Source organism: Lemur catta, chromosome 7 (assembly GCF_020740605.2).
Source record: "Lemur catta isolate mLemCat1 chromosome 7, mLemCat1.pri, whole genome shotgun sequence".
NCBI lineage: Eukaryota > Metazoa > Chordata > Mammalia > Primates > Lemuridae > Lemur > Lemur catta.
In genome coordinates, this window is record NC_059134.1 from 54,210,255 (window position 1) to 54,235,747 (window position 25,493).

At 48.5% G+C, this 25,493-nt stretch overlaps 1 protein-coding gene across 1 annotated transcript in view; it reads left to right on the forward strand.

Annotated features, from left to right (window-relative positions):
- TENM4 (teneurin transmembrane protein 4) overlaps window positions 1-25,493 on the forward strand; it is a 499,427-nt gene that overhangs the window by 43,292 nt on the left and 430,642 nt on the right. Inside the window, 1 exon segment of the mRNA XM_045557253.1 lies at window positions 18,651-18,747. The gene's annotated coding sequence lies outside the window, so the exon portion shown is untranslated.

The following is a 25,493-nucleotide window of genomic DNA, read 5'->3' on the forward strand; positions in this document are numbered from 1 at the left end:
CAGTTGCTGGCCCATGGCAGTCTGTCCAGTGCTGGGCTCCTAAGGTGGCAAAGTTTTACCTTCCCACCCAAGCCTCCATGACCCTTGGAAGGAGAAGGGTCTTCTCGGTGCTATATTTTGCCCCTCGCGTTCCTCACTAGACTCCTGAGAACATCAGCCCTCTTAGTACCATTCTCCTCCAAAACTACGAGGTCTCACAATCTGTCTGAGGTGTGCAGAACAGCTGGACAGGAGAGAGCTCCTGGGAATGAAATAGAGCCAGCCACCTTTCAGGGCAGAGATGCCCTAACACTAGAAACACAAAGTCCAGTTCCATTCTTCCTTAGAATAGGGAAACAATATACATTTCTTCCAGATTAATCTGCCAGGGTCCCCTGCCCTGTTACTGAGCAGCTACAATGCACCATATCAGGTATGGGATACAAAGCTGAACACCTTATGGTTCTTGCCCCTGAAGATTTCCCAGGGAGTAGTCCAGGCTTTAAATAATCAATTGACACTCAATCTGCCAGAGAAGGGCAGTGACTTGCCCAAGGTCATGCAGCTGGCGTGTGCCAGAATCAGAACTAAGATCCCTGTCTGTCAGCTCCTTGTTCATGCCCAGAGTGTGTGTGGCTTCCAGCCTTTGCCTCGTGATGTTCTGAACATCTCCCTTTGGCCAACTGACAAGCGTTGGCCTTTGCCCTGCTCTCTGGCCACAGTGGAATTGACAGTGGCTTGTGGTTAAGTATCGGTCTCATCATCCTTTGGGAGAAGGGGTCACACCACACGGTCTGACACTGGATCTTGTAAAGAAAACCATCTCAGCAAGCCCGAGCATGACCAGAAATTTGTTAAATCAACAGTCTCTGGGGGCGCTTCAGTTACTGCAGCACAAATGTGCTGATTAAAGAGGCAGCGTGGTGGAAGGGGAAGGCTTCGGAGACCTGGGTCTGCACTCCATCGCCGGTACGCCCCGGTTCCGAGATCCAGGCAGGTGACTCACCTCCCCGAGCCGCAGTGCCCTCCTCATGACCCACTCAATGCCCAGCTTGAGGAGAGGAATCTGGTCAGTTCCCAACTGCTACTGAGGCCAAGAGCCTGGGCTTGATTCCCAAATATGCCAGTGTATCCATTATCTATTGCCGGGTAACAAACCACCCAAAACTTGGTGCTTTAGAACAACAGCTATTTATTCTTGCTCCCTGGTCTGTGCGTCAGCTGGGCAGCTCTGCTGACCTAGATGAAGCTTGGCTGGGCTCACTCATGCATCTGAAGGCAGCCTGGGTGAACAGCCACCCCCATTTTCCTGGGCCTTGACTCAAAGGGTTCCTGAGGTGTTGGACTTTCAGTTTTAAAAATAAGAAGGTCCTAGGCAAAGGGGGACGAGTTGGTCAGCTGGTGGGTCAGCTGAGGACTGGTTGTCATGTGCAGCAAAGAAGTAGGATGAGGGGGTACTGGGCCATATGCCTAGTGTCATCCAGCAGGCTAGCCTGGACTTGTTCCCCTGGCAGCTGAGCAGGGTTCCAAGAGAACAGGCAGACGTGAGCAAAGTCTACTGAGGCCTAAGCCCAGAATTCACACAGCATCACTTTGCCTCATTCTATTTGTCAGAGCAAGTCACAAGGTGAGCCCAGATTTAACAGGTAGGGAAATAGACTCCACTTCTTATGGGAGGAGCTGCAGAGCCACACCACAAAGGGGTATGGATACAAGGAAGGGAAGGGTTGTGTCAATTTTACAATCCACTGCAAGCACTAAGAGCTTTGCTTTCTGCAAAAGTCAGAGGCCCTGTCTGCCAGCTACCAGGACACCCGGAGCCAGGAGTGTGCTGAAGAAACACAGTAGGCTTGGTCTTCCCAAAGACTGTCCTCTGTGTGCTTTGCTTTTGCTCCTCTCCCCTTACTCCATGTAGTCCCACTAAAGGGAGCCCCACTCTGCCTGGCCAAATCTGCTCTTTGGGAAGAGAAGAGTTGGTGGCAGGCCCTTCCTCCAGGAGGCCCACCCAGACCTCCAGGCTGGTTTCACATCCCCCCACACACACCCCTGGCCCAGCCCCCCATGAGCCCAGCACCCTGTGTGCTTTGCTATGGCACAGTATCCTCCACTGGGTGCCAACATTGTGGGGACTGGGAGCTCCTTGACCTTGGAGAAGCAGATTTGTTTCTATGTCCCAGCATCCCACTGAGGGTGTGGCACATAGTAGGTGCTCAGGAGATTGCCAGGGACTGGCTTGAGGACAGCAGGAATGGGAGCCACAGAATCTCTGTCCTGTCCCCTCTAGACAGGCCTAGAGCCTGTATCCAGGCTCCTGTCAGCAGCAGACGTCAGCGTCACCCTGCTCCCATCTGCCTTGCACGGGACGATGATCTAACCATGGCCCCAGCTCTGCAAACCAGCTGATGCTTTTTTTGGCCCTGGCACTGTGTAGGGTGAGAGTCTGCACAGAGCGACAGTAATGATGTGGGTGTCAGTGTGGAAGTCAGCCCTGAGTCAGGCTGTGCCTGCCACGGTGCTATGACTTTTTTTCAAAATCTCCGTGTGTGTCCAGCGTTGGTGGCCCAGCAACAGCTCTGCAGGCCCTGTGGACACAGAGGGGCTGGGTAAGAGAGGGAGAGTCACACAGACCCGAGGTTCTCCGCTCCTCGCCCCTCAACCTCACCCCACACCAGTCCCTCTCTGTGTCCTGAATCTCCCCCTCCCTCCCTGCCCCCTTCTCCACCCATGGCCACCACCCTTGCTCAGCCCTGTCCCCTTCACCTGGGGCTTCTCACAGTCAGAGTGTACTTTCTATAGTGCATGAGACTGTGGTGATTACAGCAAGACTCAGGAACCAAACTGCCCAGTTTCTACCACTCCTGGCCTTGGGCAATTTTCTCTACATTTCTATGTCTCCTCATTTTCATTTGTCACTAAGGATAATGACAGTATCTGTGTCTTAAGGTTGCTTTGAGGGTTAGCCGAGGTGATGTGTATAAAGTGCCCACTGAGAGCATTCCCTGGTGCAAAGTCAGGGCTCCATACATGTTGGCCACTATTGTCACCATCCCCTCTCTGTCTCAGACCCCTCAGTGGGTCCCCACTGGCCATGAGGTGAAGTTTGAGCTCCTGTCACAAAGAGCAGATCTTTGTCCTTGACCCTTCCTCCTTCTTCCTTCTGTGAATACAAAGGCTTGGAGGTGTAGCAGCTACCCTGCCACTTTGAGCTCCTGTCACAAAGAGCAGATCTTTGTCCTTGACCCTTCCCCCTTCTTCCTTCTGTGAATACAAAGGCTTGGAGGTGTAGCAGCCACCCTGCCACCATGAGGAAAGCCTTAAGGGTGGCAAAGCTGGACGCAAAAGAGACCGGGGACCTTGATGACTCTATTGATCCGCTGTGCCAGCCTGAACTGCTTTTCCCCAGCTATTTATTGTAGGAAACAAATAAAACTCCTGTTTGTTTAATGAATAAATAAAAAGTCTAGCTTTTCTGCCTGGCATTCACGAGCCTCCAAGAGCTGTTCCTTGTTCCCTCTGTGGCCTCATTTCTGAAATCATACCTCACCCTCCACTCCCCAACTTCTTGCTGTGGCCATACTGAACTACCTGGAATTCCTGCTGCACACCACAGTTTCGTGCCTCTCGATCACAGTTCATGCTTTCCTCATTTTTCTTCTATCTGGAACTTCCTGACTCACTCTCACGTGTTTTCTGCCTGGCAAACTCCTATTCATTCTTTAAAACCCTGCTCTGATATCTGCTTCTCTGTGAAGATGTAACTGGCCTCTCCATCCATCCTGGGCAGATTAATCACTGCCTGCCTACAAAATTGAGATTAAATAAGATCAAATAAGATAATAAGCATCAATCACTTAGAATGGTAATTGCTCAATAAGTGTTAAAATCATCATCATCGTCATCATTCTTAATCTTCCGGGTCTGTAATCCCCACTTATGCATAAACCTCTCAAAGACAGGGACTGTTCGCCTCATCTCTGAAGCCCCTGCCCCTAGCACAGTTCCGGGCGCAGAGTGGGCACCGGGAAACGATGGCCAAGTTCGCCGATGAAAAGGCCTCTTAAAAAGCAGAGCACGCCTATGGCCTGTGCCCTTGGCGCTCCCAGAAATGGAGCCAGTGGGGCCCAGAAGAGGAAATAGCCTCAGCTCCCTGCTCTGGAACCTTCTCCCTGAGATCGCTAGCAGAGCACATCTCAACTTAACGTCAAGTGAACGGAGGTAATGGAAGAGTCCTCCGTAAGTGTCAAACGCCATTCGGTGCTGCCGGCGCTGCTGCTGCTGCTGCTGCTGGTGACCAAGGGCTGAAATGCGTGGTAGACGCTGCCCCAGTCTGGTTGGGACCCGAAGGCCCCTCCCTATCCAGAGTGAAGAAAGTCAGTCCAATGTGGTGTCAAAGCAAAAGCTCGCCAGGCCTAGAGGCCTCTGATGTCTCCTGGCTACATGGCCTGAATAAGTGATTTCAGCTCCTTGGGCCTCAGTTTCTGCATCTGTTAAAATGGGTTTACAGTGTAGGATTGTTGTGAAGACTAAATGTGACACCAAATGTGAAGCACCTGGCACAGAGCCTGGCAGATGTCCCTTCCTTTCCTCGCCTTGCTGCCCTCCCCACCCTTTTCCTCAGCCTGTCAGTACAGTTGGGCGAAGGGGAACTCTGTCTTCCCAGTGACGGGGAGGGGCCCTCGGGTGTGTGCTAAGCAGGCTGGTTCTCTAGATTAATATTCTGCTTTTACCCAGGGATGAGGTCTCCGGGCCTTTGAGGCAGAGGGGCCACATCTGTGCAAGCATATGCACCTTGCTCCCCTGGGGCGCAACTCAGGCCTGTAGACACAGCCCTGTCAGAGCTGCGGAGTCAGCCGGCCTTGTGTGAAGACAGACTGCGGGTGCTCACATGGGCCATGCCCACTCCGCCAGGCTGCACGGCAGACTGGAACTGCTGGAGCGGGAGTCCCCACCGGGCTCCAGCACACTGCCTGAGAGCCAGGAGGGAGACCTTCCAGGGCCTGCCGGCTGCTGCCAGAGGAGTGAGCTGGAAGCCCAGCAACCAGACCAGACCAGTGACTGAGCAGCCAGGGTACATGGAGGAGGCTCAAAGGGTGACCATGGGCTCACCATTTCATCTCTCTCTCCCAGGATCAGTTTCCTAATCTGCAAAATGAGGCTAATAAAGATTAAACAAATATTGGGGTTCCAGAGGACCCAGAAGATAATACCCATCTCCCTGGCCTAAATTCAAAATTAATTGAGACATAGAGGAGTCAGACAGATAATAATGGCAAATACTTACATAGCATCATCACCACTAGTTAAGCATTAACACTTGTTTAGCACTTCCTATTTGTTCTAGCCCTTTAATTCTCACAATTCTGTATGGTAGGTACCATTATTATCCCCATTTTACAGATGAAGAAACCAAGGCACTGCAAGTTTAATTCACTTGCCCCACATCACACAGCCAGTAACTGGCCGACCAGGACCTAATGCTGGGTGGTCTGGCTTCCAAGGCCATGGTCTTGAGCACCACACTGTGCCAGTTACAATGGAAAGCCCACCCTGTGGCTTTAGTTCTGCAGCCAGCGGGCCTTGCTAAGACTTCACCCTAGAATTAGACAGACTTGGCAATCCCACTGCATGGAGGAGAGGAAGTTTGCTTTCTGTAGGCCACCTCAAGGGATGAGGCAGGTCCAGTTGCTTCTCCCAAACCTGCCAGTTCAGTAGTTGTCATTCCTCTCAGAGACTGTATGAGTCTCTTAGTGCTGCTATAACAAATTACCACAAACTTGGTGACTTAAAACAATGGAAATTTATGCTCCTACGGTTCTAGAGACCAAAGTCCACAATCCATGTGTCCAGTAGGGTTGGTTCCTTCTGGAGGCTGTGAGAGAGAATCCATCCCTTGCTTCTCCCCCAGCGTCTGGTGGCACCAGCAATCCTTGGTGTCCCTTGGCTTGTAGATGCATCACTCCAACCTGTGCCTCCACCTTCACTGGACTTTCTCCTCTGTGTCCCTGTGTGTCCTTCTCTGTCTTATAAAAAACATTCTCCTCGGGTCTAAGGTCCACTCTAATCGAGTACGGTCTCATCCCAATCCTTACTTTAAATACATCCACAAAAAACATATTTCCAAATAAGGTCACATTCTGAGGTTCCCAGTGGACATGAATTTTGAGGCGACACTTTTCAACCGCAAAATAGAAAAATAAGTAAGGGAGTGAGAGAAGGAAGAGTGTTCCTCTAAAGGAAGTTTCTCCACAAGGGCAAAGAAGTTTCGGCCTGGGGTGAATCCTGGCTGGGCTGTTTTAAGAACAGAGCTCAACACAACAGTAGCCAGAGCCTAACTGAGGTTTGTTTCTCTTGCACGGGAAATCTCAGCTGGGGGGTTAGAGACGTTCTGCTTCCCAAGGTTCTTCAGGGACCAGGGCTGCTTCTATCTTGTTCTGCTACCCTACGATAACCCTTAAGCCCAAAGTCAAAGATGGCTCACTAAATAGGGCCACGCTTTAGCTAGCAGGCGGCAGAAGAGGAAGTGGAGGGCATCCAGCTTCCTTCTAAAGACACAGTCAAGAAGTTACACATACACCTGGGCTCACACCCAATTGTCACACCTCCCTGCAAGGGAATCTGGGAATATTCTTTGGCTGAGAGGTCACGGGACCAGCTAAAACTCAGGGGATTCTATTTCCAAATGAAAGATACGGAGATTGATCATTGAGGAACAAGTAGCCTAAAGTATGGGAAATACCTAGCACATGGTAAGAGGTCAGTAAATTGTGATTTTGATCTTCTGCCATGATGTTGCTAACAAGTTTCTCACTGGCCACATGCCAATAAGCCTCCACATTCTCCCCTGACCTTGTTGCCTGTCACTGCAGTGACCCAAGCCCAGACTCCACAGTCCTGAGACAGGCTACTTCTCCTCACACTCCTTAACCTGGTTCACAGAGTCTGCTGCTCTCTGGGCTGCCGCTGTCCCCAGCTCAGCCCTGGACCCCAGGTTGCAAAGTCCTGGAGTGAGGGGGTCTCCAAGTCTCCTGAGCGCTGACCGCCAGGCATAGCCCGTGTCCTGGAATCTGCCCCCGCAGGCATTGCTCGCCCTGCCCATTCTGCGTGGTTGCCTTCCTGTGTGCTGGAGGAGTTTGTGGAAAGAATTTCCTGGCATTAGAGGGAGAAAGTCGAAACAGTAATTACAAGAACATCTGTTTCTGAGTGGAGAGCATATCCCCTGCATGCCGGGAGACATGCCTGCCCAGCTCGGCAAGCTGGATGCTAAAAGGGAAGAGAATGTTCTGGGAGGGAGAACTAATGGACCCAGCTGAGAGGGAGGCTCTGCTTGCTGGTCGGACACTGCGCTGGGATCAGGGAGGAAGGGTGTAGACGGGGAGTGAGTGAGCGGATGCGTGGAGAAGGGAGTGAATGAAGAAAAGGATGAGCAAAAAGGTGAATGAATGAGTGAGTTAATGACTGAATAAATGAAGAAATAAATAAGTAAAAAAAGGATTCAGTGAATGTGTAAGTGAATGAGTAAATTAATAAAGAAGCTAATAAGTGAATGCATGAAAGTATGTGAATTTGAGTGAAGGAGTGAAAATTTGGGGAAGTGACTAGGAATGAGTAAATGATTATAAATGAATGAGTGAGTTGGTAATTATGTGAGATGAGTAGGTGACTGAGGGAAGGAGTGAGCGAGCCAGCAGCTGGCTCCCTCCTCCTCTCTGGGCAGATGCGACAGCAGCAAGACTGAAGTCGCAGGCCGGGACTGGAGCTGGAACCCGCTGGAAGCTCCACGGCAGGGTCAGCCATGTGTCAGGGGGCCAGGCAGGCGGTTATAACTTGTCAGAGCTGGGGTATGTGTCACAAGTGTCTGGTCTGGCCCCATTTCCCCATTTTACAGATAGGGAAACTAAGGACAATGGGAGTGACAAAAAGCACAAAAACAAATGAGCTATGTATGTTACCTTGGGCAAGTTATTTATTCTTCTTATTTTAAAACTTTTTTGTATTTACTGTTTTTAAATTTCAGTTTCCCTATCTGCAAAATAAAGGTGATGATACCTTATGCATAGGGTAGGATTAAATGAGATACCATATGCAAAGTATGATTCCATATGGTGTTTTCTGGTGTTCAGTCTACATAGATGCAGGGTAGACTAGGATAAGATATAATAACAGAGACCCCTGCCCAAACTCAGTGGTGTTGACACAACAAAGACTTGTTTCTTTCTCATGTCACAGGCCAGGATCATGCAGAATGCCTGGCCTGTAGCTGTGCAGTCTAGAAACCATGGCTTCCAGGGTCACTGTGGCACAGGAAGAGCAGCACGGAGGGACTTGTTGTTCCCTTGGCCTAGAAGGGACACATGTCCATGCCACTCGCTTCACCCTCTCTATACTTCACTGCAAAGAGCAGGGGCTGTTCAGGGAGCAGTAACCACCTCTGCCATACTAGGGATATTGGGGGGATCCTAGTCCAACAGAGGTGTTCATCCGAGCAGGAGCACTTCTCCCCAGATGGGGACACATGCAAGTGGCTTCCTTTGTGGCCTGGGGCCATGGAAAGCTCCACATTTACAGTCAGAGAATTGGTGAGTCCGGGTCAACATCCACATCTCCCGGTTGTGCGATCTTGGGCAAATCATTCAACTTCTCTGAGTCTTGGTAACCTTCTCTTTGAAAAAAGGATAATAAAATGCATCCACGGACTATTGATTGAGGCTTAAATCAGACAATGCGTGTGGAATCAATTTCAGAAGTGTAAACTACAAGGAGAAATGATATTCTTCTCACCTTCCCAGCTCCTCCGTGAGAGTACTGATAGTCACTACTTACTGAGTGAGGACAGTGTCACAATCAATGTGTCAAGAGCCTTGCATCCTTTTAATTTAATCTTCAATGTAAGGGTGGTGTTATCAGTTCTGATTTACAGATGAGACTCCTCAGGGAGAAGACGTAAGTTGCTGAGGCCCTGCAGCTAGCACGACAGAGACAGAGCTGAAACCTCAGCCACCTTATGCCAAGGCAGGGTCTTGCCAATATCCGTGGCCTCCTGTGCTTGGGCTAGTGTGAATACAACCTTATAGGGGGAGCTCGTTCTCTCTTCCTGAAAGAATCTTTTTTTTTTTTTTCCGAGACAGAGTCTCACTTTGTTGCCTGGCCTAGAGTGAGTGCCGTGGCATCAGCCTAGCTCACAGCAACCTCAAACTCCTGGGCTTAAGCGATCCTCCTGCCTCAGCCTCCCGAGTAGCTGGAACTACAGGCATGCGCCACCATGCCCGGCTAATTTTTTCTATATGTATTTTAGTTGGCCAGATAATTTCTTTCTATTTTTTAGTAGAGATGGGGTCTCACTCTTGCTCAGGCTGGTCTCGAACTCCTGAGTTCAGAAGATCCACCCGCCTCGGCCTCCCAGAGTGCTAGGATTACAGGCGTGAGCCACCTCGCCCGGCCCCTGAAAGAATCTTGACCAAAATTTTTCCATTCAGCCAGAAAAGCTTAAGGCTCTATAGGCACTTTTTATTTGTGGAAATGTTGCAAAGGTAGATTTACTTACTTTGGATTATGCACATTCTCCAGCAAGCTGCAGAAAGTCCTAAGCAGGGAGCAGGGTTCCCGGGTCCCATGTGAGCTGGAATCAATGTCTGAGGCAGAGAGAAGCTGCAGAGCAGAATAGTGCTGGCTTTGTAGGTAGGACAGGCGGTGGGATAGAGGGACCATTCTGCCTTCTCCCCAGAGCCTGGGCTAGTTACAGGAAGGTTGGATCGCAGCATGTTTCAGCCAAGGTTTCCCGAGCACTTGCTGTGTTTCCCACTGCTGTGGTTACAGTAATGAAAATACACTATTCCAGCCCTTCTGGAGTTCACAGTAGTGAGGCCAGCAGACACGACCCTTCCATACAATACAGTGGGATTATTGTAGAAAGCAGGGACTGTGAGACCCCAGAGCAGGGAAGGTCAGGGAAAGTTTTACAGGGGAGGCAGCCTGTAGACGAGGCATTGGATGTGGGGTAAAAGTTTGGTGGCAGTAAAGAGGGTGTTCCAGGCAGCCACACAGCACAAAACTGAGAACCAGGAAAGGGTCCCACTTAGTTTCAGAAGGCAAATCCTGGGCCTTCCTCACTGCTGTAGCTGTAGCACACTGAGCACAGAGCCAGGCACAGTGTGGGGACTTAGTAAGCAATTGCTGAATGCATGAGTAAATGAATGAAGGTATGAAAGAGAGAGAAAGCAAGGAAGGGGAAGAAAGATGGAAAGTGTGATAAAAGAGATCAGAGATTTACTACAAGTGGTAGAGCAGATTGTTGGGGCAGCCCAGGGTTTTGGAGACCTGTACGAGGGGAGCAGGTGCAGGGGAAGTGTTGGATCATATCCTGTGGTTATGCCCAGGTCTGCCTGCACCTGGCATACAGTACACATTTTGAATAAATGCATGAAAGGCTGCTGTCTGTGAGCAGCTTCTTGAATTTGTATCAGAATAAGACAGGTAAGACTGTCCTATGACCGTGAGCTGGGCACTGCTTAGCTCTTGGTTACCTCAGTCTCAGCCCTCAGTGATGGGCTGCTCCAACCCCTTCCTTTATGGGGCAGGAAACTGAGGCTCATGGAAGAGAAGCAGCTTGTCTTACTGTGCACCTGATGAATGGGATTTAGGATTACCAGTTAACATCGCAAAGTCTCGGGTTCTGTTTCTTGCACTGCTGCTAACTGGGAGGCTCATCCATAGTCCCTTTTCCCTCCACCTGCAGTTTCCCTCCTTGGAGTAAGTGATCTCTAGGTCCCTCCCAACCCATCTCATTCATTCAAGAAACATTCACTGAGCGTCCTCACGTGTCATGCCTGGTCCTGACCAGAGAGGGTTGAGCCCTTAACCAGATCACATCATGTCAGCCCTTATCATATATTTTAACATACTGCCCCACTAGAAAAAAATTTTTTCTTTGGGGCCATGGTGTTTTATTACAAAAATAGGATAAAAACTTCAAAAACAAAATGACCCTTTCTATTTTAATGAAAATTTTCTTAATTTTTATTGTTTTCTGTGTGTGAGTGATCTGCAACTTGAAAAGTAGTTCTTGCATCTCCCAAGGTGAAGAGACTTGTGAGTTACATGCACTTCACAAGGCCCCGGGCTCAAAACTAGCATGAGCTAAATACAACTCACATGGCAGTTAATGTGTTAAAAATGCTTATGCGTCTGCCATTCAACCAGACTCTAAGCTCCTCGGGGACATATTTGATCTTTGTGTTTCCTTAAATTCTTTCTGAAGCAAGGCAGAGAGTCAATACATAGATTAATTAATGTATTGATTATTTTTGCCTTTGTGCCAGGCACCTTGCACTGGTGGGGACTCACAGGAGACATTCGCTGGAGACGGCCAAATACTCGGACCATTTCACAAAGGGGAGAATCGGGCCAGCAGGGGAGGCATAGAAGGGGGGCTATGGAAGGTCAAGATGGGTCCCTGATCCTGCCAGAGAGTAAGGAAGGCTTTCAGGAGGAGGTGACCTTCTACAGAGTCTTCAAGGACAAGAAGGAATTACTCAGGGAAAGATGAGGGTGACAGGGACCAAGGAAATAGCATGTACAAAGTGTGGGATGCCTGAGAGAGCCTGCCCCGTTTGAGGGTCTGCAAGTAATTTCTGGCGATGCCAGAATCTCCTGCTCCTGCCCGCTCCTGCAGGACTGCTGCTGGGGTGCCTGTTACAACACAAACAGCGGCCGGAGGGGAGCTGAGTACCAGGCTGCCCCTGCAGACAAGCACCTGGCCGATAACCCTCCCCGGCACAGGTCGTCTCTGCCAGCGGTGATGTGGTGCTGGCGTGGGCAGGGCCCGGATAGTCGGATGTGCAGGGCAGGCTCTGTGGTCACTTCCCCAGGCTGCCGGGTGGGTGCAGCCACAGTGCACACCCAGGCCCGGCCTCCGGAGCCACCGCTGGCTTCCTCCCGAGAGAGGCCCGTCCTAGTCGTTTCTGCTGTTTATGTAACTGCAAAAGGTCTAACTTCCCTTCACCTCTTGTAGGGAAGAACTGAAAAACTATTTTTAAAGTTTTAAACATTTTGAAGTTAAATTAGTTCTATGGCAGGCAACATGTAGGTAGGCTGGGTTGGCTGGGAGGGGAGGGCGGTGGAGGGTGGAGAGGGGAAGTGGGGGTCAGGGAACCCCAACAGGAGGCAAGTTCAGAACCCCAGATGTGACCCAGATACACAGCTGCATGTTTATATCCCAGATTTCAGGGAGAAAACTAAAGCCAAGATATCCTTAGAGTAGGTATGAGGAAGAAGAGGAGGGAGGGAGAGAGGGAGGGAGGGTAAGAAAGACAAACTATCAAACTCTACTTGGAAACAAACATCAACTATTATTTAAACATCAAATATTATTAAAGAAGAAAAACAGCAGGTTTCCAGAGCTCTCCGGAGTCCCTCTTGATAGGTTGCCGTTGCTCTGGGGTTAATATGAGGAAATGGCATTCTTAAGAACCCACATTAACCTGTCTGTGGTTCTATGGACTGTGACAGCTGCATTTTACATCTTAATGGCTAACCATTTATTTCACACCAAAAAAAGAGAGAGAGAAGCAGAGACAGAGAGAGAGAGAGAGGCATATTTTAGCCCATGAAGCAAGGACTTGAGGCCAGAAGCTTTGCCCCCAGACACCAGTTCTGAGGCAGAAGCTCCAAGTGGGCCACAGCGGGCTCCCTGAGAAGCCCCTCCCATGTGCCCTTACCGTTTCCTCAGACACTCAGCTATTCCCCTTTTCCAGATGCCCTCTGGTCCTGGTTTGCCTCTCCGGCCTCCCTCTGGGTGACTGTGCTGTCTCAAGAAAGACGAGCTCCTCACTTGGATAATGGCTAAGCCACAGTAGCAAATAATCCATGGAAGGACCCTGTGGGCAGGGAAAAGGCAGTGAGAGCTTGGGGAGACCAGGGGAGACAGGGCCACGGTAGACCAGCGCAGAAAAGAGGAGGGGTTTGAACTGTGTTGAAATGTACTCCTCATTCAACAAGTACTTATTGAGCACCTACTATGTGCCATGCACTACTCCAGGGCAGTGAACAAGACAGACACAGATGAGTGTTCACTGAATACCTGGCCCCCAAGGACATCCTGGTGAACAAGACACACGGTGGGCCTGCCCCAGAGGGCTTACATTCTAGCTGGGGAGATAGATGTTGATCAGATGAAGCCGTTAATCAAATACTCAGCTAGGTGTGCAATCACAAGGACTCTGAAGAATGTAGAGTAGAGGCCCCTACTCTGAGGGGCCAAGGAAGCTGTCCCCAGGAAGTGACTCTAAGTCTAAGCTGAGACCTAAAGGGGAGGAGGTAACTCCCAGAATTGGGGACAGCATTCCTGAGCAAAAGGATCTGAAAGATGACTGGTTTGGACAGAGCTCGGGAACAAGGGGATAGATGGGAAGATAAAGTTGGCAAGGTGGGCAGAGGACAAGTAGACATTTTTGTTTAAGAGCAGTAGGAAGCTGTTGAGGAGCTTGAACAAGGGGTGACATAGCCTTCCGGGTCTGAAGGATTTCACACGGCTTCCAAAGCTTTTCACACCCACCGTTTTGGGCTCTGAAAGCCATCTGGTGAGGCAGGCGTGTCTGGGGCTCTTGTCCCAATCTAATAGATCAGAAAACTGAAGTTCTTCCAAAAGAAGTGACTTACCTAAGACCACTAAGAATTGAAAGAGTGAGGATGAGAGTCTGGGCCTTCCTGCTTAGGGACTGGCTGGAGAGGCAGAGAGGAGAGAGGAGGCTTCACAGCCGCACACAGTACGAGCAAAGGCACACCACGGCGGGGAGCTGCAGGTGGCTTGGAGAGGAGCCCCAGTGCAAAAGGGCCCAGCACTGTGCCTGGCACACAGCAGATGCTCAGAAAATAACAACTCCCTTCCCTTAGCTGGGAGAAGCATTGCTTTGGCTTCCCACACTACCTGGCCACTATCATCCCACCTTCTAGGATATGCGTGGGTATTTGGGCTGATGTTTGACTGGTTTGGTAGACGCGTGTGGGAGGCGAGGCACGTTGCTTTCGTGCTTCTGACCCAAGTCGGGATCCCTCTTTCCTACCTCCAGATTGCGCTGCTGGCATACTTGCCTCTGCTCAGAGAATAAGAAGACAACTTCCCAGGTTTTCTGCTGCTCCACCTTGGCCCGTACTACACTATTCTATAGTGCACTGGTTAGAAAAACTCCTCATCAGAAAGAGCTACTTTGGAAATTTATTCATTCAAGAAAAATCACTCATATTCATTTACAAATCCCTTTTCATACATTTTTGTCATTTAACCTCCATAACAATCATGTGAGATACTTGACATTGTATAAAAAGGACTTGCACTGGTTGTTATTCATGGCACAAACCCAAACCTGCACTCAGGTCCTCCCTGAACCCAGTCTAGCCTTCTTTTAGCTGCATGACAGTGTCGCTCATGGTACCATCCTTTGATGTCGCCTGCTCAGAGACATCACAACAAACTTTTCCTGGCAGTGAGGAAAGTGAGGCAAAGCCATTCTGAAAAGGTGCCCAGAATTTGTAGGGGAAAAACCTTCCATGGAATTAGTCTTTGGTATGTGTTGTTCCATGTGCACCCTTCTTCTGCATCAATTTAAGGCTGGTGACTCTTTTTTCCTCCCTGGTGATTACCTCTGGATTTTCCTGTGGCTTGAAAGGGTGAGCTTGGACATCTTCCTGGTCACTAGCAGGATGAACATTGGCCATTTTGGGTGGCTCTACCCCAGAACTCCCACGACTCAGAGTCTCAGTCCTTCCCTGTGGCCTGTCCGCCGGATGTCAGAAGAGAAATGCCAGCCAGCACTAAAATCGTGGCATTGGAAGGGGCTGGAGGAACATAGCTGGCTCCCAGCCTCTTATTTTCCATTCTACTGGAAGGTCGTGTTCATTCGAGCTTTTAAACCAAAAATAAATTATTGTAATCCATTTGCTAATTATACCACACTGAAGTTCTAGACGCTGTAAATTACAGCCGTGATATATCTAGATGAAGTTTCTGGGAGTTTATTTTTAGCCATTTAGAGAGCACTGAGTTTCCTAGAGGATTCATTTTCAAGTCTAGGAGGGGACAGGGAAGATGCATCTGCACAGCCTTCTCGTCCTGTGGCGTGTGGTTGTTGGAACCCTCTGGTTCTCCTCTGTAAAAGGAGGTGGTTGTGCCAGCCCATCTTGAAGGACTTGCCTACCTTCAAAGCTCTGATTCTCATTGCCTGATTATGGATGGTAGAATGTGTCCAAATGTGGGTTTTCAGTGCCTAGTTCATCCCTGAAAATGTCAAAAGCCACTACTGTACCCACGTGTTTGTGAACAATGATACACGAGCCTTCAGAAACCACGGGCTCCATGGACACATTGTCCCACTTTTCTGATCCTTATATTTTGGGAAGTGGAAAGGGGATAGAAGGATTTTATATTTATTTAGTACCTACTATTTGCCTAATACGCTGCTGGGTGCTTGCATTTGAGTGGGTTTGGGATGGCCTCTCCCATTCAAGGCCAATGTCATCTAGTTTCAATCAATCATTCACTCATTGACATCTGTGCAGCCACTGGGCTTGGTCCTGAAGACATCTAAGGTGAATTGGATGCAACACTTAGCTCCAAGGAGACCAGAAGGGGAGGTAAAAATATGAAATGAATATGTCGAAGTGCTTTTTGAAATGTAGAATTAGCTATGAGTGATTAAATTCCAAGTGCCAGCAGGGATATCACAGATACATTGTGGTGCATGGTGGGGGTCCAGGTTCATTTGTACACGTTGGGGGAGGAGAATCAGGGAAGACTTCAAGATGAAGAGGTATTTGAGCCAGGCTTGATGTGTAAATAGGATCTTAAAATGTGGGAATTGAGTAAGGGAAATTGGACAAACCTGGTACAGTGACCTTGGAAACCACCTTGGCCAGATCACGTAGACGGCTATTCCTGACACATCAGTCATTCACAAACGCCAAGCAAAGTACATCCCTCCCCCAAACGCCATGACTTCTAGCAAATTTTCTTTAATTTTGACAATAGTATGATATAGTTTTTCAAAGAGTGAGCATAAAATGTCCTTTGAAACAATTCCTTTGGGTGCTTCTAGTGTGAAGACTTCAGGATAAACAATCTTCTCCCCTGTTTGCACAGAGATGGATGCGTGGTCAGTTGAATGAATGAATGGTTTGGTATCATTGTAGAGCTGCCACAGCAAGGCGTTAATTAACCTGCCTGGGCTTGCAAATAGCTTTATGGGAAGAACTGAGCCTTGAACATTGAATAGAATTTCCTCAGCACACAGTGTGGGTAAAGGCCTTGCATTCAGGGGGAAGCAACATGGAAGCATGAAATGCATGGCGTGGTGGAAGAATAGCGAGTCACGGGAGCCAGGGCATAGGAGGGTGGGGTGAGTGAGCGTGGTGGCTGAGAGCGTGGGCTGTGATTAGATGGATTGCGGTTTGAATCCCCATTCTGCCATGTAGTAGCTGAGCGATCCTGGGCAAGTTGCATAACTTTTATAAACTTCTGCTTTCTCATCTGTAAAATAGGAATATTAATAATGCCCACCTCAGGTGGTTATTGTGAAGATTAAGGGAAATAAAATCATGTTTAGCACAGTGATGGCATGTACTTAATACATGGTGGTTTATGTTTATTATCTTGTGGAAACACTTCTAATTAAATCACAGTAGTGCCGGTTCAAACCACACAATCTAAGAACGAGGCAGAGAACGTCCTCGGAGGGAAGGAGGAGGATCGGGGAGACTGGTGTCGTGGAGGCTGAGGCAGAAAAGTTTCCAGAGGGGGGACAAATGCTGGTGTGCGACCCAGAGAGGCCACTGCAGGTTGAGAAGTGGTGTCTGTAATTTGCAGTGACAACATCCTTGTGATCTTAAAGAGAACATTCTGGGGGTGATTTGTGAAGAGTGTGGGAGTGGAGGAAATGGTGGTCTAGATGACTCTTTCAGGAAATCTCTCTGAGAAGGAGAAAAAGAACTTGGGGTAGGATGGAGGACAAGGTCGTGGGAAGGGCTGTTTTGCTGGATGAAAAATATGTGAAGCCAGCACAGTGCTTCCTAAGCTCCCTAAGCCCACGCATGCCCCATTCAACATGTAACTGTCACTCTCCCCTTCATGACCGATATTCTGGCATCCAGCACCCAGCCCCAGCCCCGTGTGAGAACCACACCTGCCCAGAAGATGTTGTCTGGTTTCACTTCCTGTAGTTGTATTTTTAAAACAATAAGGACTTAATAATCTATTGGAATAAAGCAGGTAAGAAATGACAGAGACATTGTGGGTGAAAAGGAGGAAGGATTTGAGAGACAACAGAACACAGAACACCGAACTGAGAACTGAGCAGGGGTGAGGCGTGAGGGGGAGGGGCAGTCAAGGAGCAATCTCGGGTTCCAGCGCCGAGGACTCAGTGAACCACCACACCCACTGGTGCATCCCCTCTCTGTGAGGGGCCTCACTTATACCTGCCTCAGCGACACTACATGGATTTGTTAAGACCAAATGACAGATGGGGTCATTGTTTGGAGACTTTTAAATGCTTTATAAATGTAGGGCATTGTTATTAATAGTGTTATAAACAAAAAACAGCACACCTCAATTTCTTTCTTGTGCACTCTGTCTGCACCGCCTCTGTGTCAGGGAGTATAGTTTTAAGCAGTGGGAGGGAACCAGTGTGTGTTGCTCACGTGCCTTTTTACAGATTAGGAAATGAAGGTGCAGAGAGGTTTTAAAAAAAAAAAACAGCCCAAGATTATACCCAAGGACCGGAGAATATACATTCTTTCTAAGCACACATAGAACAGTCACAAAAATTGACTATATGTTAGGCTATAAAAAAAAGTCTCAATACATTTCAAGGAATCAGTATCCTACAGACCGTATTCACCCACTGCAGGTCAATTAAGTTAGCAATCAATAACAGAAAGATGAGTTTTTTTAAAAAAAAAAAAACTACATTGAGAAATATTTACAAAAATACCTCCAACTAACTCATAGGTCAAAAAGCAATGATAATAGAAATTATAAAATACTTATAAATGAATGATCAAAGAAATATTCGATATCAAAAGTTGTGGAATATAGCCAAGACAGCACTTAGAAGGAAATGTATGGCCTTAAATGCTTGTATTAAAAAAGAAGGACTGAAAATTAATGAATGGGCTAAGTATCCAATTTCAGAACAACAGTGAACATAAATAAATAAGCCGGCCCAGAGTTGTGCGATTCTAGGTGGTAGAGCCGGGATTTGGGCATAGTTATGACTGGCTCCGACACCCTTGCTCCCCTCACTGCCCCATATGCCTTTCTCTGTGCTGTTTTCCATGAGACACCCAGTTCCTGGAAATTCTCTCCCTAAGAGTTGAAGAGATGACCCTACAGGGTACCTCCCTGCATGAAAAGTTGATGACAAATCTCACCCATCTTGTCCTTTTACTAGTTCAATCCTTAACTATTTATTGAGCATGAGCTACATGCCAGGCATTGTGCTGGTAGCTACCGTAGTTGCCCCTTTCCTCTGAGTGTTCAGTGACTAGCCTTCAGCCTGGGCACAAAGCGAACGCTGCTCCTACCAATGCCCACTCCCACCCCCCAAGCTGCCAGAATCTTCTCTGCCACTTGTCAGAACAGAATCCTCGTCAAAAATGACTGATGTCTCTCTTGTCTCTTTCAACAGGTAGACTGAAATTACCATGTGTCCAAATTAAAATTGCATACTTCAAGGATTATTTGAAGGACTATTCTTAGACTCTTTTAAGAAGATTTAAAGAAAAGTGAGTTGGTTTTTTTTTTTTACACTTCAGAGAATATTCATGATTTAAGTTAATGTTATGGGTGCTTTTTTTCTCTACCTTTTAAATACGCACTAATAGGTAGACTTTATCTCCATTTATTTTATAATAGTCCCCCCCTCAAGAACAATGAGCGAGGAATACAGAATTGCTGCTTGCCTTCCCTGTGAGGTTTCTATACATTCCAAAGGTGTGTGGGGTCTTGGAGGTGAACAGGTTTGGAGGCAGACCATTCCCTATGGGTGCTGGAGGTCCATTCCCCATGGGTGCTAGAGGACCATTCCCCATGGGTGCTGGAGGTCCACTCCCCATGGGAGCTGGAGGTCCACTCCCCATGGGTGCTGGAGGTCCACTCCCCATGGGAGCTGGAGGTCCACTCCCCATGGGTGCTGGAGGTCCACTCCCCATGGGTGCTGGAGGTCCACTCCCCATGGGTGCTGGAGGTCCACTCCCCATGGGAGCTGGAGGTCCACTCCCCATGGGTGCTGGAGGTCCACTCCCCATGGGTGCTGGAGGCCACAGCAGCATCCCTGCATCCCTGGCCTGCGCTTGAACCCTCAGGGACTGCTGGGGAAGTTAATACCTCCTCACATTTAGGAATTTTATGGAGTCCTTCCATAATCTGCATTTGAAACCCACTCCTCCTCACATCTTGCCAGGCCTCTTTCGTGTCTCCTTGACAGTCCTAAAAATGGTTGAACGTAAAGATAGTGTTCGTTCCTCCTTGCGATCTTTTCTTACTTTGTTCCTCCGATAACTTTTCATAATTTGATTTCAAGAGCAGCTCCTGCCCTGGTCACCTTCTTTTCAACCCAGTAAGTGTCTCCTTACAATGAGGCACCAGCCTGGGATCCAGACAGAGCCTTGCCAGTGTCCTTTGTCCCAGTGGATGGCTGAGAATCAGGGCAGGATGGCCCCAGTGAGGAGGCCTGGGCTGCAGTCCCAGCTGTACCCTTGCTGTGTGTTCGGGACAGTCTGTTCCTCATTCTGAGCTCAGAGGAAGCGAGGACGAGACAGACCCCGAGGTGCCCCCTGCCTCCATATGGAGGGTGTTAGGGAGGGTGTTGCTGACTCACGGTGAGGGTGTTGCTGACTCACGGTGAAGAGTTGCTGCTTGTCACTGCTTCAAGTGGGCCAGGACTTAGAGATGAGGGGGCTCTGGGTCCAGTCCCAGCCCTATCACTTGCTGCGGGTGTGGCCATGGACTGTCACTTCTCGTCTCTAAGCATGTATTTCCTCACTTGTGAATTAAAGACGTTAATACGCGTTGCAAAGGATTTGTGTGAGGATGTACTGGGATAATGCACACAAAGCATGTGGCACCTGGTACATAGGAAATGTTCCATGAGTGGCAGTCCCTAGTATTATAAGTCGTAATGGAGCTACTTAACTTTAGCTGGAGAAAAAGACAGGAGGTGCTGGAGACTCTAATAAGAAGAGAAACAAGGAGTATGGATGTACTTATTAGAGATAGGGGAGAAGTTGTTCACATCCCATTAACCCTCTTGCAAACATAAGCCCAATCCCAGAAAGTTGGTGAGGTTAAAACCCTACTTCTCAGAGTCAGACAAGGATGGTGGGTTGCTGTGGAAACACACAGTTAACAGGGAAACATTTAGCATGGGTCTGAGAGGCTGCACAAATCCCGCCAACCTCTAGCTGCTGCCACAGCCCCAGCCCTGGACAGTGAGGCCTGGTGTCCCTAGAATGAGGGTTCTCAGACCCACAGCCTGGGAGGCCTTGCGAATCACCCACCACTCATGCACGTTCAGAGGGCTGGTTAATGAGTGTCAGCCGAGAGATTGAGTGTGAAAGAGATTCGTAAACTGTAAAGTGCCCTATACATATATGCACTTTTGCATTATTCATGTGTTACAGATTGTTTCAATACTTTGGAAATCAAGTGAAAGGCTAAAACTCAGATACTCAGATAAGCTGAGTGTGTAATGAACCAGTAGAGTCCAGCCCACAGACTTCTGAGTGAAACAGCATGTGTGTGAGTGCATGTACAGATCTGTGTACACACGTGTCTGTGCATGTGTGTGCATGTACGTGTGTGTGTCATGTGAATCTTTGGCTGTTTGGATGTGGTCACCACTCTTCACATGGTGCAGGGCTGCCTCTAGGGGTGTAACATAGGAATCAAAGCACAGCCTATGTAGTCAGCCCACCTAGCTCTATAGCTAACTAGCCACGTGACCTTGGTCGCATTATTTGACAAGAAGTGACATAGTCCTTGCCTTCCTGGAGCTTAAAGTCTGTGGGCAGGGCTACTCTGAGCAGTTGGGAGGATGCTGCATAAGATGTTCCCTTCACACCAAGAGAATGCTCAGGATATGCAGTGGCCTCTCTCCCGTGGTTAATGTCTTCCACCAGAGTTTAGGAAATGTTGTCTTAGCCTATCGGATAAAAGGAACCTCTGGAGATATCTTTGGTTCCAAAAGACCGTTCCCCTGAAGCCCAGGCCCCTTGGTGGCTGGAGAGCCTGTGTGAGCAAACACACCCCCTGGCCCTGAGGACGGGCTAATTCCGGGGATGTCCCCACACCTCGGCCATCCTTCCCAGTCTCTCCCCTTAATCTGGGCTGTGGGGCTAGCAGATTTCACATTCAAGAGAATTGGAAACCATTGTCATTTAAGATGTGGAATAAGGATTTTTTTAAATTTGGAAATTAAATATAGTGAATATTGCAGCCTTTGTTCTCCGGATAGCTGCTGCCTGTAGATACAGAGGTGCTGCTGCAGGTGCGGATGCTACTGGCCAGAGGTGCCCTCTCGGGTGTCCAGACCAGGAAAGGCTGCAGAGTCATGTACTGTGGTGTTTTTCAAACTGTGGGTTGTAGTCCATTAGCAGGTAATGAATTTGGTTGTTCAAGATCATAATTTATTAAAGTAAAACAGAGTGAGCCAGTAACCCATAAAGTAGGTGAAGATATTTCCATTGTATGTATTCAACAAAGATCTCATCCCCAAAATATATATGGTAGGAAAAAAAGACGAGACTCCTAAAATCAGTAAGGAAAAGGTAGACAACATAATAGAAAAATAGGCAAAAGACTCAAACAGATACTTCACAGAAGATATCCAAATAGCCAAAAAGCATATGAAAATATTATTAGTCTTTAGGGAATCAAAACGTAAAACCACGATGAAATACTACTATGTACCCATCAGAATGGTTAAAATGAAAAAAACTCTACCTAGTGTTGGCAAAGATGTGAAGCCACTGCAGCTCTGGTACACTGCTGGGTGAAGTGTCATTGGTTTAATGACTTTGGAAAACTGTTTAGCAGCGTCCACTAAAGCTGAACATACGCATACAGGCACTTTCACTCTCTGATATATCCGCCCGAGATACGCACTCGTCTGTCCACCAAAACACACGGCCACCAGCAGCGGAATGGAGACCGCGCAGCATAGTCACACAGTAGAATATTGCACACAGCGATAGTGACGACCCCGAGAAACACAAAATTGAAAGGAGGGAGCAGGCACAAAGAGGCTTTATGACTGCATTTAATAAAGTGCAAAACTAGGCAAAGCTGATCTCTGTTTTAGCAGTCTGGGTAGTGCTTGCCCTTGGGGAGGGTCGGTACGTGGAGGGGAACGCAGAGGGCTCTCCAGGTACTAGCACTGTTCTGTCTTTTAATCCAAGTGCAAGTTACATGGGTGTTTTCAGTTTGTGAAAATCTGCCAAGCTGTTCATTTACAGCATGTACCCTCTACTCTACTTACGTCATACTTCAATAAAAGTTTATAAAATGAGCATAACAGAGGAGAAAAATACAGCAGGTCATAAACCTAAGCATTGTTAGGTAAAACTTCAGTTTCCTGTCCCTCTAAATGTGCATATGTGGACCGAGTTGAGGTGTCAGGTGCATTTATTGCTGTGGACACAGTCAGGAGACAGGAGCTGCTGATCACATCTGACCCTCCCATTTTCAGACTGGAATCAGAGACCCAGAGAACAGGGGAATTCCGAGCAGAGCCAGGGGAAGACAGAGCCGGGGAGAAGTCTCTAGGTCTCCTGCTGCTGCTGGTTCCCTGCTGCCTGGGCAGAGTGGCGCATTCAGATTAGTAGGCTCCATCTGGCACCTTCAGCTCTGGGAGGCAGCCTTGTGCTTTGGGTCCAAGGGGAGCGATTGTTTCTCCACCCACAGACGGTGGAGCTGGAGGCCCAGCCACCTCTGCAGGGGCCTGGCTCCAGCTGCAGCTCCCCTGATCGCCTCCCTCCTCCTTCCTGCCTCTTCTGTCGAAATCTGCTCCCCGCAGAGTGCCGGAAACACCACTGCATGCAATCGTGTTTTCATTTGTGGAAGATGACTGTCATGCCAAAGCTGTTTGATGGTTGTAGAAGTTGGAAAACTGTGAAGAAAATACATTGGGAGAATGAGATCCGACAAAGTGTGCCTCGGTTCTAGCTTTGTGCTTTTATTTTGTTACAAAATTGTGAGCCTGTTCAGCAGACCTCTTCTGTAGAGGTCGAGGGGTCTCCCGGGCTCCGAAGGTACCAGAAGAGCAAGGTGCACCCCATCCCTGTCAGACAGAGCTGCTGAGAAAGGGGAATGTTGTGTGCATTTTAAAAGTCTCAGTCTGAGCCTCACTCAGGAACTGGAACCATCTTAAATAGGAGAGCAGGTAACATCAGTGGCCTACCAACTCGTTTAAGTCTGACCCACAGTGCAGAATGCACGGGGTATCTGAACTCGGGGCACATCCTCACCCAGTTTGGGTGCAGTTTGGGTTGTAACAGTGCAGGCACCAGAGAAGAAACATCTAGTCCAACCTTGGGGGTTTGGAGCCAGAAGGGGCTTTGGAGAAGGTTTCAAACCTCAAGAGCTTGAGCTAAGGATTAAAGAATGGGAAACCATACAGGTAAGGTTGCTGAGGACTGGCCAGCAGGTGTGAACCTCATCTGAAAGAAGCCATGCTGCATTCTGGAAACTGCCTGCGGTTCCATAGAGTTAAAATCACGGAGGGGATGCGTAGGGAGAAGAGGGGGAGGATCCAGAAGACGTGAACGGGGCAGATGGCAAAGGGCCCTGTGCCCGGACAAGGAGTGTCCAGGGTGAATAGGAAACTGTAGCCTGAGATTCATCTAGGCAAGAAATAAACGCCTGTCGCCTTGGAGGGAGAATAAGAGATGCAGGCAAATGTCTGTAGTGTTGGTGCAGTCCTGGAATTTTGTTTTACGGCACTCACTTGTATCATCTCTGAAGAAAACTTTCAAAGAACTATTCTGATCTGGGCCTGGCTGAAGGCAGGAGCTGCAGATATAAGTAAGACAGAGTCCCCAGCCTCACAGTCCTGCCAGAGGACTGACAGTCAAAACCCAACACAAATTTGACATAGTAGTTATTATTCTAGGAGAAAATGTCCCAAACTGCGTTCTATGATACATCATCCCTACAAAATGTGTGTGTGTGTGCATTTTTTTAAAGGAAGAGAGGTTCCTTGTTGAGTGATCTGAGAATCATTGTACACTGAATCCCTCCTGGTAGTTCTCAGGGCTACTAGCGCACTAAAGGCTCTGAGAAGGCCTGCAGTGAGCATACTAAAGGCTCTGAGAAGGCTTACAGTGAGGATGCTAACCTAATGTTTCCCAAACTTATTTACCCAAGAACCCCTTTTTCATGTCTATTCAAATCCCTCTGTTCTTCAGTTGGGAAACTTCAGCCTAGAGAAGGGCCAGTTTGGAGCCCTAAGAAGGAGAGAATATGGGGCTCCCCCAAGGAGGGACATTTTGTGTGCATTATACAAGGCCCTGTCTAAGCCTGGCATAGGTTCTGGCCCAGTAAGTGCTCAGTAAATAGTCACTAAATGAAGATATGGCTATTGCATTTGCCTGGTGAGAAGAGTCCAGAGTTCTCAGCAGAAGCTGGAGACAGAGAAGATGTGCGTAGCAAGAGTGCTGTACAAGTGGACCTTTGGCAGTTTAATGTGCGTCTCTTTCCTCTTACTTACACCCGGCTCTTGACTATTTGGGGAAAATCAATAAGAGGCAGTGAAAACAAAGTGATTGAAGGGCATATACTCTGGAGCCAGACTGCCTGGGTTTGAATCCCAGCTCCACTGTGTCCTGGCTAGTTCCTTGGACGCGTTGTCTTAACCTTCCTGTGTCTCAGTACTTTCATCTGTAAAATGGGCCTAAAAATAGTGCCCAGCTCATAGTGCCCAGGATGAAATGTGTTAATATAGGTCTGGTCCTTAGAATGGGGCCTGGCACGTGGTGAGCACTATATAAGCATACAATATATGTGCTCATCCTCATCTGCTGGCTTAGTCCAGTGCTTACCCCCCAGGGCCCTTGGGTCACCTTTCCCAGGCCCCGCAGGCTGAAGAGGCTCCTCTTCCTGAGCGAGGCAATCTGCAAATTTGTTTTCCCCACCAGCATCAGGAAGGGCCGGGATGACGTTTCTTTATTTTCAATAGTCAGGGCTGTTTGAGGTAAGGCTCAGGTTCCCTTCCTGGTTATTAGTGCCCAACCATGCCGGCTGGGTAAATATTTCTGAGGGAATCCAGTACATCTATTATTAATTTACTGCAAGCAGTTCCTGTATTTTCCAGAAATGCTTCTGCCTGCAGATGTTTTTGTAGGCCATGCAGAGTTCTGACCTCAGTGCTTTTCGTGGAGTGTAGTGGGAGTCGGCTCCTCCTGCCTTGTCTCCCGGGGGGGAAGGACGGACAGCTGTGTGAGCAGAGGACACAGGGTACAAGGTGGATCTTGCT